Below are 17,224 nucleotides of genomic sequence, written 5' to 3' on the forward strand. Positions count from 1 at the left end.
TCAACATTAAATGAAACAAATGCTTTGTTTTGAAAAAATGCTAAAGAATAACAACACCAAAAATTATATTTAGCTTTTTTTATTATACTGATGTTTTATTAAAATTTGTTTTCTTCATTAAAATTTATAAAAGATTTGGATTTTTATCATAGTTGTTAATTTTCTGAATAATACATACATTTAAAGAGCTAGTGATTAATTTTATGGTTATACTCTAGATTTTACACCATTACTTAAGAAAAATGTGTTGAATACAAATTTAACCTGATAATTAGAAGTATTCAAAAATTATCTGCCCATTTTTCATATTTTTATTTAGCTTATTTTATAAACACTTTGGCTATTTGGAGAATAAAATTATCTTCATGAGTGTTATGATTAGAATTTCCATAGTTGTCACTGTACTTAATTAGCAAAGATTTCAAGTAGATCTTTAGTAATGAGTTAACTGAATTAAGCCATGGCATATTCAGTGGTCAAAACAATATCATTTAAACACATGTATGTAAAGTACCAATTATTTTATTTAAAAAATATTCAAAGATAGAATTATTGTTTGTAGCAGCATTTAAAGAAATTTGACTTATTTTATAGCCAGATCTACATCAAAATCTTTGTAATTTCTTTCTTTTTTCTCTCTCCTTATATCCTCCTTTTCAAGGGAGGAAACACAATAGTTAACTATGAAAGGAAAATAAGATTGGATATTCAACTTTTATATTTTAATCTGTACTATTTAAATTTTCTATCTATAGTAGATAGAATAATGGTATGTCATTTGTATTTGTTAAGGGGAACACGTTGAGTGGATTTCTGGGAAAGAGATTATGCACTCCTCTCTCCATTACTTTTTATACTTTTATAAGAAGATTATGACAATGAAAGCAAAGTATTTTGCAAAAATATTGAAAAGCCTGTATCCTATATGATCACAGTCTATGTGATGATTTGAAGATCTCAAGACAATGGTAAAAAAAAAAAAGGCAGTTTATCAGAGAAGAGGTGATGCTGGGAGACACTGACAGAGGGACAGTGAAATAAATGAGACTGAGAAGGAAAGACAGGCCACGAAGTGCACTTCCTCATGTCATCTACCTGGACTTCAATCCCCAAAAGGAGAAAGCTGGGGCGCTGCCTGACACACATGTCTCAGGGTCATTTTATCAAGAGATCACTAGCTAAGCATTAATTCTCTGGCTATTCAAGCTTGCAGCAGCTTGGGAAGAGCAGGCTCTGGCTGCCAGAGAGAACCCTCAGTGAGCAGGAAGTCAGGGCAATTGTGCATGGTGGCGGTAATGTCTGAGGAAGTAGAGAGGAAGCTTCAGCACTTGCTTTAATCTCTGCCACTTACTTTGAGTGATGGTGCACTTGATCATCACCACCAGTGCCCTCAAGTTTCAAGTGAGTCTTCCCTCTCTAGTGCCCAATCTGATGACTCCTGAGACTTGGGAGCTGGTCAGGTTCTCTGGACAGGACTTACCTGGAAGGGGAGTGAGCCAGCTGGAGAACAGACAGACCTCAGGTCCATCAGGCGTGTAGTGTTTCATTCATGTTTGCCTATATGGAAGGTATTCTGCTTCTAGAAATACCCTCAGTTTTTGTTTGGGGATGTTACTCCACATACTTTTAGATCATATGAATCAGGATAAGAAAACACCTATTTAAATTAGGACAGTTTAAATAAGGGCAGGTTAAATACTGAGATCTTTGCTAAGAATACCAGAAAAGATATTGCATCTTTGCTCTGGAACTGAAGTTGGAAAGATTTTGCCCTGGTACCTCTGTCTGCTATTATGTGATCACAGGAAAAGATCCTTTCAGAATGGGTCAGCAGAGCTGTGAGCTCAAGAGAAAGAAAAATTGGGTTCTGAGCCATCATTCAGAGGTAGGTACAGTCCCTTTCATAGCCAGTCTAGGTGACAGGAATCTCTTTAAATAAGTCAGTTGGAGTAAGACTTTTGGATTTTGAATCCAGAGGTTTCTAAATGCAAAATTAGATTATCAGGTGATTATAATATCTAAACTAACATTAACATCCCATTTAAAGAATTTGGGGCAATAAACAAATCTTTAATAAACAGAAACAAGTGTGACTTTGGGTAAGTTTTCAAAACTTTTTAGCGTCTTAGTATCCTAGGTAGCATACTGAAGTAAATCACTGTGATGACATTATAGAGAGGCTGTGAAGGCAAAAAAAAAAAGAGCTAATAAAAGTGTCAGTTGTAAAGTTTTTGTCACATCACTTTATGAGCTCCATGAGGAATAGGACCCTGGTATCTGTTTGTCAACCACTGTAAATCCAGCACCAATCATGCTCCTTGCACATAGTAGAAAGTTGAAAGTGTTAGTCACTCAGTCGTGTCCAGCTCTTTGCAACTCCATGGACTGTAGGCTGTTCTGTCCGTGGAATTTTCCAAGTAAGAACACTGGAGTGGAAAGCCATTCCCTCCTCCAGGGAAGTCCTGCACATAGTAAAGCATCAACAAACGCATAGATAGCAGAAAGTAGAAGTGATAGTCAAAAACCGAGCAACTGTCACGATAATAACTCCAGTGGACAGCAGTAAACAACCAAGACAGCCCTGTTGGTAGGTGTGCCTACTGAAAATGAGCTAGGGAGAATGAGGAAACAATAAAATGAAACTTATATATAGATATTTTCTTATATACAGTATATGTGACCTCATATTCTAAAGTTTTGACTATTTTGGTTTTTACCTTCAAAATAGCATATGAAGGGTAATGTTGCCCACTGGTCACTATTTTATGAAAAAAACATTGTCAGACTATGTTTCCTTGATTACATAGCTTTTTAAAATAAACGTCTTTACTCCTGAAGAAAGACTCATGACTAAATCCCTCCAACATTTTCCCTTGGAAGCAGTGTCTTGTCTGTGCTACATAACTCTGCTGTTAAAGGGACATTTTGGGATTATATGCTGAGTATATGCATGGCACTACTGTGGAAGTAACTTCATTTTAAGTCTCTCAATATGAGCGGGCCAGTTTTACTATTATTTTTGAGTCATGACTCAAAATTAAATACCGTTTTTTAATGTTTCCCTCCCTCTACCAATCTTAAGGTAGAATACTACTGAGAATCAAAGTTTAAGGTGTGGCCTTATATCACATGGAAAGGGCAGATCAGAGCCAGGGTAAAAACCCACATCTCTATAATCTAAAACATTCAAGGACTAGGTCTGTCCTAAGACAAAAGACACAGTAAAACTGAAACTTCTATTTTGATCAGGTAACCAATTCAAGTATTCAAGAATCTACTCATCCCACTCTACCAGATTCTCACCTCCTCAAGGGCTGCTGCTGCTGCTGCTGCTAAGTCGCTTCAGTAGCATCCAATTCTGTGTGACCCCATAGACGGCAGCCCACCAGGCTCCGTTGTCCCTGGGATTCTCCAGGCAAGAACACTGGAGTGGGTTGCCATTTCCTTCTCCAGTGCATGAAAGTGAATAGTGAGAGTGAAGTTGCTCAGTTGTGTCCAACTCTTCAGCGACCCCATGGACTGCAGCCTACCAGGCTCTTCCGTCCATGGGATTTTCCAGTACTGGAGTGGGGTGTGATTGCCTTCTCCACTTTAAGGGCTACTTCTTCCTTTTAGCTATGCTTCCTCTTGTTACGTTCTCAGGAAATAGGAACTAATTTCAATATATGTTCAGTGATTCACTGAATAAATATTTGTTTAGAGCCTAAAACAGCAAGCCACTGGGCTAACACTGATTAAAGTAAAACATATATAATGAAAATCATAAATGGCCTGTGACAGGAAAACCAATAATAAAATTGCAATATGCACTTTTTGATTTGTCAAAGTCAATGGAATAGTATTTTACATCAGTCTCCTGGATGACTCAAATTGCCTATTCTCAGAATAAACACTTTGTTTTTTCAATAGCAGGCCTTTGATGGAGCAGAATGGGATCATATTTGACATTCATGGGGTTTGGCAACTGCCATCACTGTTTAATCAGATACTTACAGGCATTCTTCATTTGTTATTATTGTTTCTAAATTGCAAACAAGACAAATATCAACAAGTATTCAATACTTTGGAATAAAATCAAAATAAATTCAATGGATTATATCAGTCATATATCACCACACAAACTTCCGTGTCACTATACTCTCAATAATACTTGCTCCAATATAGTGGAAAAATTCTAAAAGGGTAACTTTCCTTTCTTATTTACTAATAATCACAAAGACCACATTTCACTGCAGATGAACCATCTATCTACAATTTCACTTTTTTTTCCCTTATGTATGAAGGGATTGAGGAGGAATCAAAAAATAAAAGTTAAGCATTCTAGCGAGAAGAACAATTACTCTATTGATTTTCTATTTAATTTCATAAAATATCTTTCTTTTTCTAGGAATTGCCCTCCTTACTCCAGATAACACAAGACCTTTGCAATACTTCAAACTAAAGTATGGATCATAGTATTACAATTGTTTTATAAAAGGTCAAAAAACATTTTCTACTGTAAAGACTGCTGGCCCAGAATAAACATAAATTTTTAAATTTATACTGCTTAAAATTAATGAATATATATGTGAATACACATATTATATGATTTCATAGATTCATATGCAAGATATTCTTTCTTTCCAAAATGCACTAAAAAATACAAATTTCTCAAGAGTATTGACTAAGTTTTCTATTTTATTTTTAGATTATTTCTACAGTACTTATATTAGAGATAAGGAATACAAGAGTGGCATTCAATTATTGCTTACTAACTATATTTGATAAAGGAAAATTTAAAGGCTCTATTGTCCACAGAACACAAACTACTTAACAGTGACAATCTGTATAGACTTGTATAATAATACTAATTCAGAAGTGCATAAAACAATAAAATACTATATATTATAAATATTGTTATTATATAACACCTAGTGCAATATAGGGCTTCCCTTATGACTCAGATGGTAAAGAACCCTCCTGCAATGTGGGAGACCTGGGTTTGCTCCCCGGGTTGGGAAGATGCCCTGGAGAAGGGAAAGGCTACCCACTCTAGTATTCTGGCCTAGAGAATTCCAGGGACTGTGTAGTCCATGGGGTTGCAAAGAGTCAGACACAACTGAGTGACTTTCACATTCACATACTATGACCCCAAGACTTAAGTATAGCATAAAACTAAGACATTGTCCAAATATATTTTTATTCATCTATCTATATGTGTGTGTGTATATATATATATATATACACATATAGATAGTTTGTAAGTAGCTTGAAAAACTGATGAAGATGTAGAAACAACCAAGTTGGAACAATGAAGTTACTTCTCAGAGAAAACTCCAAAATGTCTATTTCCTTAATTATAGATTATAGAAAAAAGAGTAAGGCATAATTACCACAACATTTTAGGGAAATGAAAATATATCTTCAAGATCCCATGTAACAAACTCGCTACTACTTAAATTATTTTTCTCAGTAAAAATGATAGGCTTTTAAAGAGATAGAATATGTATGTTTTTGAGGGAGAAACTGGTATGTAAAATATACCAGAGCCAACTGGAGGTAATTCTAACCATCAGAGCATCAAGAGTCTATTTGTGTGAGAGATACATTTTAAGTGGTATAAATATATGACCTACTTTATTAGTTAAAATACATTTATGGTCAAACAATAGAAACCAATGGTGGTAGCTGCAAGTAGATGGATATCTTATTCGAGTAATACTGTAAGTTCATAGGGCACTGGGAGTTTACAGATTCAGACAGAAAAGAAAGGTACATGTTAGGATAAACAGATATTGAACAGAAAACATGATTTTTTTCATTTAAGAGAAAAAGTTTGGGTACCCCTGCTGTAGCTGATGCAGTGAATGATTTCTAAAAGTCTCCTACAGTACCCTTGCATCATTTGTTCAAGATTAAAAATTCTGGGTAGGAATATGCAATTAGCTAGGCTAAGTCACCTTTCTATGCCCTGGCTTTTTCATGTTGAAGTAAGAAAGAATCTGATCATTTGAATTTACTTCTAGAACATGCAGTACAACCTTGTACCAAAGCTACCTGAAATGTAAAATCCCTTCTCTAGAGAAAAAGGGGGGTGAATACTATAGAGATACTTTTTTTGAAAAGAAATATTCACTATACTTAGACAAAGCAGTAAGAAAACCTTATCTCCATTTTATAAAAAGATCATTTTATAATAATCTTCCCAAGTTATGCCATTTGTTTATATACTTGCTTATCTATTTGTTTAATTTGTATTTTGTCAATTTAACTTGCTTGTTGTCATCAATGGCTAAAACATAGGTCTCACAAGAATCAGAACTTGTCTCTCTGGTTCAAGGCACTGAGATCAGACTCTGGTAAATCGACACTTAGAGGATCAATATTTATTTGTTGAACTACTTGACTGATCAATAAAGGGACACTAATGTGTGGAAAATATCACTTCTCCAATTTCTTGGCCCAATTCAATCTTTCTGAGTCACTTTTGACACAGTTCTGTGGTGCACTTTCAATCTCAAATAATTGTTATAACATAGAAGCCTTGACTAAAGGAAAGATGGAGAGCTTCCCAAGCTGTGTTTTAACAGATTCAGCAGGTTTATCTCTACATCCTCTTGTAGAAAGTGAATTTCTGACCTACTTTCTGTAATGGTTAGTGTGCTGAAGTTAATAAATTTGTAATGTTGAAGAATCACATGTAAAATAGATGCTTCCTCCTGGTCCCTCTGACATTATTTTGAGTTTCAAAAAGATCTTTCAAATACCAATGCTATTTGAAAGATAAATGTAAACTGGACTTCTTGGAGTAGCTTCCACATTGAGAAGTTTCTAACATCTAATTCTGTAGAAAGAGTCAATAGTAAAGATTTGAAAAGAGTAATGATATGTATTGTGACAAAAATCTCAGAAAGATATTCGATTTTTTTTTTTTTTTTTTTTGGTTTGTGGGTAAACATGGGAAGATAAACATGTCAAGATTTAGGATCAGGATTCAATAAATTCTGGGTGATGCTTTCTGTCTAAAACTCTTTTATCCTTTAATACCAGTTCCAGGTTCAGATAGGTAAAAGGCTTACCTGAACCTTCGAGGTGACCTCCATTCCATGTTTCCATTACACCCTACTTTATTTGAAAATTTACCATTTTATTTTTACATTAAGTTTATTTTCTATATTTCCCTACTCAAATGCTATCATCCAAATGTATAAGCCCCATCTTATTCTTTATGTCCTCAGAACCCAGCTCAACATTATACAGTATTTACAGTTATACCATACTCACAGTTCAATACATTATTCTTAAAATTAACTGGCCTAAGATACATATAGTCATGTAACTTGCTGAAAAATCAATGATAAGCCTATTCCCAGGTTATCTGAAGAAATGTAATATGTTAACTACTAACATGATTTCTACTCCTGAACCTGAAATTGAATTCTCTCTTATTTGTTAAATAGTAAATATTATAGTGTTAAACAAAAAAGCAGTATGTAAATAATCAGCAAGGACCATCTCCAATATGAAAATAAAGTTCACAGACAAGATAACTGTTACCTTTTCTCTTTTAAAGAGATAAGAAAGTTAACACACAGATGTAGTCAGGCAACAGAAAAAAAGAAAAAAAGGAAGAAAAAAGAGGAGAGGGAGTGAAAGAGAACAAAATAAAAGTTCATCTTTGCCAGTCTACCTCAAATGACTCAGGAGAAAATGGATAAAAGCAAAAAATCCCAGTGGCACCTTGTTTATATCATGGTACTTTTAGATCATTTTAAATGAGGCTTTCAGAGTTTTCCAGAAAACAAACTCCGTCCTTCTCAAGGTTCCTATATTTTCAAGATGCTTCAGGACATCTAGTAATTTCTGTAAAGACTTTGCCCATTAGTAATTTGCAGACATCATAGTCTTTATAAATGTAAAGAAGAAAAATTATTCATAATTTAAAATCTTTTTCATGCAGTTTTTATATTTTATCCTACTCAAGGCTTGGGAAAAAAAATTTTTTTTTTAATTTATAAACTAGTTATTGAGTATTCTGTGTATCCCATGTTAAATCTTCCCTGGTGGCTCAGACAGTAAACCATCTGCCTATAATGCAGGACGGAGAAGGCAATGGCACCCGACTCCAATACTCTTGCCTGGCAAATCCCATGGACAGAGGAGCCTGGTAAGCTGCAGTCCATGGGGTCACTAAGTGTTGGACACGACTGAGCAACTTCACTTTCACTTTTCACTTTCATGCATTGGAGAAGGAAATGGCAACCCACCCCAGTGTTCTTGCCTGGAGAATCCCAGGAACGGGGGAGCCTGGTGGGCTGCCGTCTATGGGGTCGCACAGAGTCGGCCACGACTGAAGCGACTTAGCAGCAGCAGCATAATGCGGGAGACCCAGGTTCAATCCCTGGGTCAGGCGGATCTCCTGGAGAAGGAAATGGCAAGCCACTCCAGTATTCTTGCCTGGAAAATCCCATGGATAGAGGAGCCTGGTGGACTACAGTCCATGGGGTCGCAAAGAGTCAGACACGACTGAGCGACTTCACTTTCACTTTATTGAGTACTCTGTGTATCCCATGTTAAATGTCATATTGAACAAAAGTACAGTTTAAAAGTGAACATTATCTTTAACCCCAGGCCCCAGTGTTCTGGGTCCTACAGTGAGGACAGCAGAGTTTCCTTCTACTCTCTGGTGGACGTGAGGCATGAGGGGAAACTACCGTTGTTTCAATTTACTGAGATGATGAGTTTGCTGATTTGCAAAGTATAACCTAGACTATTGTTCTACATATGAGAGTTACATCTCCCATAAAATAAAAACTTATTCTTTTATTTTATAATTTTGTATTATTCAAATTCATGCCACCGTAGATAAAGAATGCCACCTGCCATATCAGTAAACAAAGGATGTTGTGGCCATCAAGTCATCAGCCACTGCAGTCACCCCTCCCCCACCCCCACGGATGGTGCACCCTGAGGGGATTCCAGATGGAGGAAACAAGATATCAGCCCCAGATACTTACAGAAAGATTTCAGTGATCCCAGACTCTTTCATCTCACCATATACAGAAAAGGGCTATATTCATTAACTTGAGATGTCTGTTTTTCTTTAATTAACAGTACCTGATTTGTGTGTGTGTGTGTGTGTGTGTGTGTGTGCGCACGCGCCCACGCGCGCGCACAAAATCTCCTGTATATCCTGGTTCTTGTCTCTTTGGAATAATCCCTCAGAGCTAACTCAGAGAAGGCAATGGCACCCCACTCCAGTACTCTTGCCTGGAAAATCCTATGGGCAGAGGAGCCTAGCGGGCTGCAGTCCATGGGGTCGCGAAGAGTCGGACACAACTGAGTGACTTCACTTTCACTTTTCACTTTCATGCATTGGAGAAGGAAATGGCAACCCACTCCAGTGTTCTTGCCTGGAGAATCCCAGGGACGGGGGAGCCTGGTGGGCTGCCGTCTATGGGGTCACACAGAGTCGGACACGACTGAAGTGACTTACCTTACCTTACCTCAGAGCTAACTAAGAGACGGTCTCCCAGGTTTCAGTCATCAGCATGTCCATCAAGTACTAAAACATAATTCTCAACTAGATTGTGCATTTTTTTCAGTTGTCATTGCTTTGTATTTTTCTAGATCTTCTTTTATTAACTTGGAAAATCACTGATATTAGTCCATGTTAATTCACTTTATTCTTTTCAACAGATATGATATTTTACAAAATTAATGTAACATAACTGATACAGTGAATTGATTGAAAGAATATAACATGTAGTAGAAGAGGACTCCATATAGACTCAAACTTCCATTAAAAAAAAAAAAAGGTAAGTGAATAGCACAGAAATTAAGGAAGATGGAGAATTCAGAAACAAGCCTAGGGTAAACTGAAGATCAAAAGTGGTACACTAAGAAGTGAGGTAAGTCTGCTAAAATGTATTAGGAAGGAAACACAGACAAAAGCAACAGAGAGTTACTCATCACCTATGAGAGAAGTGTCTTTTTGAAATTTATATTGATACTTACTATATAACCAAGAATACTATCAGATATAATCACCTATTTAGGGTTTAAAACATGCTTCTAGAGTAATGATATTAATAAAAATAAAAGTAATCCCTACTACTTATTGGAAACTTGGTATGTGCTAGACACTGTGCTTTATACCAAGTACTTGTGCTAAAACTTGAAAAGGTCTCTACAGCCAATTTCATCCAATTCACTCAGTACACATTTTCTAAATTCCTCTTTCACAACCACATGTAATCTACCAGTGCGGTCTATGGTCTCTACTTTCAAAATAGATTCCAAATCTGACCATTTCTCATCACTTTCATAGTTCTCCTCTAGACCAAGCCATCTTCATTTTTAGAAACAATTAATATCTTTCTAAATAGTTTCCCTGCTCCCACAGTTAATGGTTTCAGCATGTAAAGCAGATCACGGTGGTGGTGGTTTAGTTGCTAAGTCATGTCCTACTCTTGCAACCCCATGGACTGTAGCCTGCCAGGCCCTGTTCATGGAATTCTCTAGGCAAGAATACTGGAATGGGTTGCCATTTCCTTCTCCAAAAGCAGAAGATGTACCCCTCTTATTCAAATAATTATCACAGATTCTCAGTCAGGAACTGTGATTCTAATAAAGAAGTATTACTCAGAGGGAAAATGAAGAGAAAGATGATGCCAAGGAAACACCTCAAAAATTAGTCACAAAATCCTAATAGTCAGGTTGTCCCATCAAGAATGATAGAACTGCTGATGTAGCTCACTAGATACAAAGGGTCAGACAGCAACACAAGCTGTTGGGATTTGGGGGAGCTGTGATGTGGGCACATGAACTTTGTACCGAAGTGTTATTACCTGCCACAGGCAGCCACCCAGGTAACCCTAGACTCGAAAGGCTGATGAAAAAGTACCTGCCACAGGACAGCCGCATGGTTCAATTAATAGCAAGAGAATCACAGAGGAGACAGACAGGGAAGACTTTAGGGGGATCATCAGAGGACTATGGTGCAGGAAACAACAGCAGATCAGAGAGCTGCTGAGAAATATATTAAGTTGACCAGCCAGCAGCACTAATGGAGGGTCAGAAGGAATTGATAGTGAGTTCCTCGCAGGCCCTGTGCACAGCTGCTAGCAGCAGGAAGAGCTGGCAGGGTGAGAGGAAGGAGCGGCTAATCAAACTGTCTAACGTGCTGATTAGACAAGCCGTGGGATCAGACAGCGGGAGTAGGAGATTCAACTGCAGGAGGATCAGAGGAATGGGAAAGGCAAAGACAGAACAAGGTCAGTCAGGAGTCTGGAAAAGGAGTCGCTGATTGGGCAGCAGGCTGACGAGCCAGCTGTGACAGCTCCCTGCATGGTAAAGGGAGCCAACTACAGAAGTGAGGAGGGCTGAGGGGACAGGGCGATTTTTAGAGCCCAGGAATCTCGGTCAGAAGAGCTAATCGGAGCTGACAGCAGCTCTGCAGAGCTGGGGGTGGAGCTGGCTGTGTGTCTGCCGGTGCTTTCCGGCCAAGGGTTTATTTTCCACACCACAAGCGGAGCATACTGCTCAGCTCCTTTCTCCACTCTCCCAGGGCTCCGGGGACTGTGATTTGAAGTCTCCTTGACAAAGCAGGGCAGAGGCCAAATCTCAGCTCCTGTCAATACAGTGCCCTGGACGAGGAACAGAGGCCAGCCCCGGAACCCTGGCCTGCCTGACCCACTAGGGCAGATAAACACACAAACACTCCTTTTCTTGTTCATTCTTTCTTTCTTCATTTTGAAATATAAAATCATGCATTATTGGAGAAGGTGCATAAAGGATTCCAAAAGTAAAGGTTTAGGTCAAAAATACGACATATCTTAAATGTGTCAGGAACGTCTGTTCCATGGCCTTTAAGCTTCAGGTATAGTTACTCCCCACACATAAGCATTGTGTTCCTTTTTCCCTCCATCAAACCACTGCAAATAATATTTTTTTTCTGTTAGAATACACCATCAGAAACAAACACAATCTTAAAACTGCAATCTTGTGGAGTGTTTTATGCAATAGATTTTGGAAAAGGAGAAAATATATATAAAGTTTGAAAGCCTATTTTCTTACTATTTTTTCCTGTTGATGGCTTTTCAGTTCAGTTCAGTGATGGCTTTTAACTTACTTCTAATATAAGTCAATCACCTTCAAACCTATCTAGAATGTTTAGACAGCAAGCTGGCTTCCTCTAACCTATATTTTTCTTATTTGTGACAGCTTGGGAATTCAAATGCACATAATATAGTTAACAATAATATCTATCTTTTTTGAGGGATTAATTGGAAAAATTATATGAGGTTAAAAACTATTCACATCCCCACCTTGCTGGGAAATGAGGCTCATAAGGTTAACAAGTTTAACCAAAGTTACACACTAGCAAGCAGATAAGCTGAATCTCAACTGCTATCCATTTGCCTACTATGTTGCATGGTCTTTGTGTTTCCAACAAAATTAAAAGATGCTGGATGAAAACTTACATCGGTTTTACTATTCTTCTCACTTTTATTATCTTCAAGAAATAGACTATAAGAACCTTTTTGCCAAGGCTTAAAATTTCTGTACATTATGGAAAATAGTTTGCATATATTGAGAATGTGGTAGGTGACATTCTTACAAGAGGTGAGACTGCTATATTTGGAAGGTGTGAATTAAGAATGTCCTTATTATATCCCTTCTGACCTCCTGTATCATCTGGATAAGAATCTGACCAAGAAAAAAATTAAAAATGTTATTTTAATATATGAAGTAATTTATCCAATATTAACTAGTCTTGAAACTGTATAACTAAAACAATGTGTTCCCAGAACAAGAATAGACAGGTTGATTAATGAAACAAAATAGAAAATTTAGATTCAAGTAAGTATAAGTTTAAATTAGTATAAAGGTGACATTTCAGATGGCCAAGGGAACGATGAACTTGCTAGTGGTTTGGGGTTAATTTTCTGACTATTAAAAAATAGTAAGATCCTTGAGTCAAAAAAAAAAATACAAAAATGCATTTTAGATAGATTAAATTTGAAATTGATAGTCTATGTTGGAATATGGGCTTCCCAGGTGGCTCAATGCTAAAGAATCCACTTGCAATGGAGGAGACACAGGAGATGTGGGATTCAGTCTCTGGGTAGGGAACATCCCCTGGAGGAGGAAATGGCAAGCCACTCCTGTATTCTTGCCTAGGAAATCCCATGGACAGAGAAGCCTGGTGGGCTACAGTCTGTGAGGGTCCCAAAGAGTTGGATGCTACTGACTACACATGCATGCATGTTGGTATTCACTTTAGCTGATAAGTATAAAAATTTTTATAATGTGCTTGACTTCTCACTCAACACTTTTACTTTCAGTGAATGTTCATCACATCAATGTTTATTCTAACAAAAAGGAAAGATTCATAATAATGTAATATCAAACAATAGGTGACTCACATAAATATAGTGTATACTTATAAAAATGGGCTGCACTATCATCATGACTAATAATTTGTGCAGCCAGACTCATATATTACCTCTGTAACTAGAAAACAAACAAAACCATACTTTAATAAAATACACAAAATTTATTTTACATTATATATACACACACATACACATACAAGTAAGTTATGATAAACTACTTTAAGCCAGATAGGGTATTTTTGGTGTTAGGGTCAGTTTGATTCCAAGAGGGGCCTAGAGTGGTTAACACTGTCACTCACACTCAGCAGATTAACACAATAAATATGTGATAGTGTCAATTATCACTGTCCTGAAAGCATTCCACAATTTTCTAAAGTTAATTAAAATCACCTTTGTATCATCATTATCCTCTTTGATCATGCCTAGGTAAATGTTTTTACCATCCAAATCGTTAAGCTTTAACACATCATATAATTTTTACATATTGTAGTATGTACTACTTTCAGTCCAAATGTAAACCAATGAGTCAGAATGACTAAGGAAAACTAAGAAACACAGGGCAGTTTTTTCATCTTTCCAATGTCTCTCTTTCCTAACAAATGGAGTCCAATGAGAATTTCTTCCCATGTGGACTTCTGAAGGATCTGTTATTATCTCAAACATAGCTTTAAGTGAAAATCAGTCTCAGTATTATTCTATTCCATTATACATGAGTTTTTCAAAGAGGCAGCATATTTTATCTGCCTACTTTTTCTATAGGAGATACAGAGAAAAAAGAAATAATCATTTCTTTAAGGTTGTATGACATGAATAATTATGACTATTTTAGCCAATGACTCAAATTTCAAGGTGTTATACATGAGTCATACTTTGGAGATCTTGAACAACAACAACAACAAAAAGAATCCTGAACATTGGTCTAAAGAATACATTGACTTAATTGTTTGGAAACCTGAATGGTAACATTAATTACTAATTCAAAAGCAAGCAGGAGGAAACACAGTCAAACTAATTATAAGCAGCATGCCCATTTCCAAAAAATATTGATCATTAGAAGTACTGTGATTTGATAATCTAACTTGGGTGTATTCACTCAGAAGACAGCTAATTTCTAAGAGTATAATGATACATTTAAAGAGAGGAGATCACTATCAGTGTGGCAGACACTTTCAGTTAATTTTTGTTTGTTATTATTTTGCCATTGCCATGATTTTTCACTACTGAGAATGGAATGGTGTGGAGGAAATTCATGATCTGTAATACTGATGGTTTAGGGAAATAATGCAAGGACATGGAATAACTGATTGATTCTGGACTGAATCTAAATTATCATTAAACCAAACAGGCTAACCTATTAGAGGTATAATGCATACATTCATAGTTAGGTTAATGGAGGAATATCTACAGCAGGAGTAGCAGACCCAAATACTTGTAGGTGCTAGGAAAATATCATAAATGTGCATACTGAGTTGCAATCATTATAAAATGGTGAACAGTGTCAGAACTTACTTAAACCGTCAAAATTCAATTAAAGTAACTGTGTTTGGGAGGAGAGGGGTAGATACAAAGGACACTTTCAGTTCAGAGATTGCTATTTCTGATCTGGCAAAATGACCAGTGTATGTAAATATATCCTCAAATTGAGGGACCCAAACACTGGAATCACTGTGGTATGATAACCACTCTGTGATCAGTACTTTGTTCTTTACTTAAGAGGTTCGGTATTTTGTCACTTGCTGAGGAAAGGGGATAAGACACATATAATTCCCCAGAGGCTGATCGTTTAAGGAGTTTATAAGTTAATATACATTAGATGATAATTAATTAGGATAAGTGCTATAATAAACGGAAGTACAGAGAAGAGGGGCGTCTACTGACACTGCTGCTGCTGCTAAGTCACTTCAGTCGTGTCCGACTCTGTGCGACCCCATAGATGGCAGCCCACGAGGCTCCCCCGTCCCTGGGATTCTCCAGGCAAGAACACTGGAGTGGGTTACCATTGCCTTCTCCAATGCATGAAAGTGAAAAGTGAAAAGTGAAGTCGCTCAGTCGTGTCCGACTCTTAGCGACCCCATGGACTACAGCCCACCAGGCCCTCCGTCCATGGGATTTTCCAGGCAAGAGCACTGGAGAGGGGTGCCATTGGACTAGTGAAATCTGCTTCATGTCATTAAGGACAAACAAGAATTACTTAGCAATGAATATGAGAATCAGGAAATTGAATGGTTTGCCTTGGAAATGAACAGAGATCATTCTGTCGTTTTTGAGATTGCATCCAAGTACTGCATTTCGGACTCTTTTGTTGACCATGATGGCTACTCCATTTCTTCTAAGGGATTCCTGCCCACAACAGTAGATATAATGGTCATCTGAGTTAAATTCACCCATTCCAGTCCATTTTAGTTCGCTGATTCCTAAAATGTCAACATTCCCTCTTGCCATCTCCTGTTTGACCCCTTCCAATTTGCCTTGATTCATGGACCTAACATTCCAGGTTCCTATGCAATATTGCTCTTTACAGCATTGGACCTTGCTTCTATCACCAGTCACATCCACAACTGGGTGTTGTTTCTTCTTTGGCTTCATCTCTTCATTCTTTCTGGAGTTATTTATCCACTGATTTCCAGTAGCATGTTGGGCACCTACTGACCTGGAGAATTCATCGTTTAGTGTCCTATCTTTTTTGCCTTTTCATACTGTTCGTGGGATTCTCAAGGCAAGAATACTAAAGTGGTTTTCCAATCCCTTCTCCAGTGGACCATGTTTTGTCAGAACTCTCCACCTTGACCCATCTGCTTTGGGTGGCCCTACACAGCATGGCTCATAGTTTCACTGGGTTAGACAATGCTGTGGTCCATTGATTAGATTGGTTAGTTTTCTGTGATTTTGGTTTCTGTCTGTCTGCCCTCTGATGCCTCTCTCAGTGCTTACTGTCTAACTGGGGTTACTCTGATATTGGATGTGGGGTATCTCCTCTCACCGCTCCAGTGCCACACAGCTGCAGCTCGCCACTCCAGTGACATGCAGCCAAGGGAAACCATAGCCTCGTTTCCAAGGCAAACCATTGCCTCATTTCCAAGGCAAACCCTTCAATACCACGATAATCCAAGGCTATGGCCCAACCAGTAATGCTGAAGAAGCTGAACAGTTAGTTCTATGAAGACCTACAAGACCTTTTAGAACTAACACCCAAAAAAGATTTTCATCATAGGGGACTGGAATGCAAAAGTAGGAGGTCAAGAAACACCTGGAGTAACAGGAAAATTTGGCTTTGAGTACAAAATGTAGCAGGGCAAAGTCCCATAAAGTTTTGCCAAGAGAACGCACTGATCATAGCAAACACCATCTTCCAACAACACAAGAGAAGACTCTACACATAGACATCACCAGATGGTCAACACTGAAATCAGACTGAGTATATTCTTTGAAACCAAAGATGGAGAAACTATACAGTCAGCAAAAACAAGACCGGGAGCCTACTGTGACTCAGCTCATGAACTCCTTATTGCCAAATTCAGACTTAAATTGAAGAAAGCAGGGAAAACTACTACAGTATTCAGGTATGACCTAAATCAAATCCCTTATGAATATATAGTAGAAGTGGGAAATAGATTTAAGAGACTAGATCTGATAGACAGAGTACCTGACGAACTATGGATGGAGGTTCATGACATTGTACAGGAGACAGGGATCAAGACCATCCCCAAGAAAAATAAATGCAAAAGAGCAAAACAGCTGTCTGAGGAGGCCTTACAAATAGCGGTAAAAAGAAGAGAAGCAAAGAGCAAAGGAGAAAAGGAAAGATATACCCAATTGAATGCAGTATTCCAAAGAATAGCAAGGAG

Source organism: Bubalus kerabau, chromosome 1 (assembly GCF_029407905.1).
Source record: "Bubalus kerabau isolate K-KA32 ecotype Philippines breed swamp buffalo chromosome 1, PCC_UOA_SB_1v2, whole genome shotgun sequence".
In the NCBI taxonomy this organism is placed as follows: domain Eukaryota; kingdom Metazoa; phylum Chordata; class Mammalia; order Artiodactyla; family Bovidae; genus Bubalus; species Bubalus kerabau.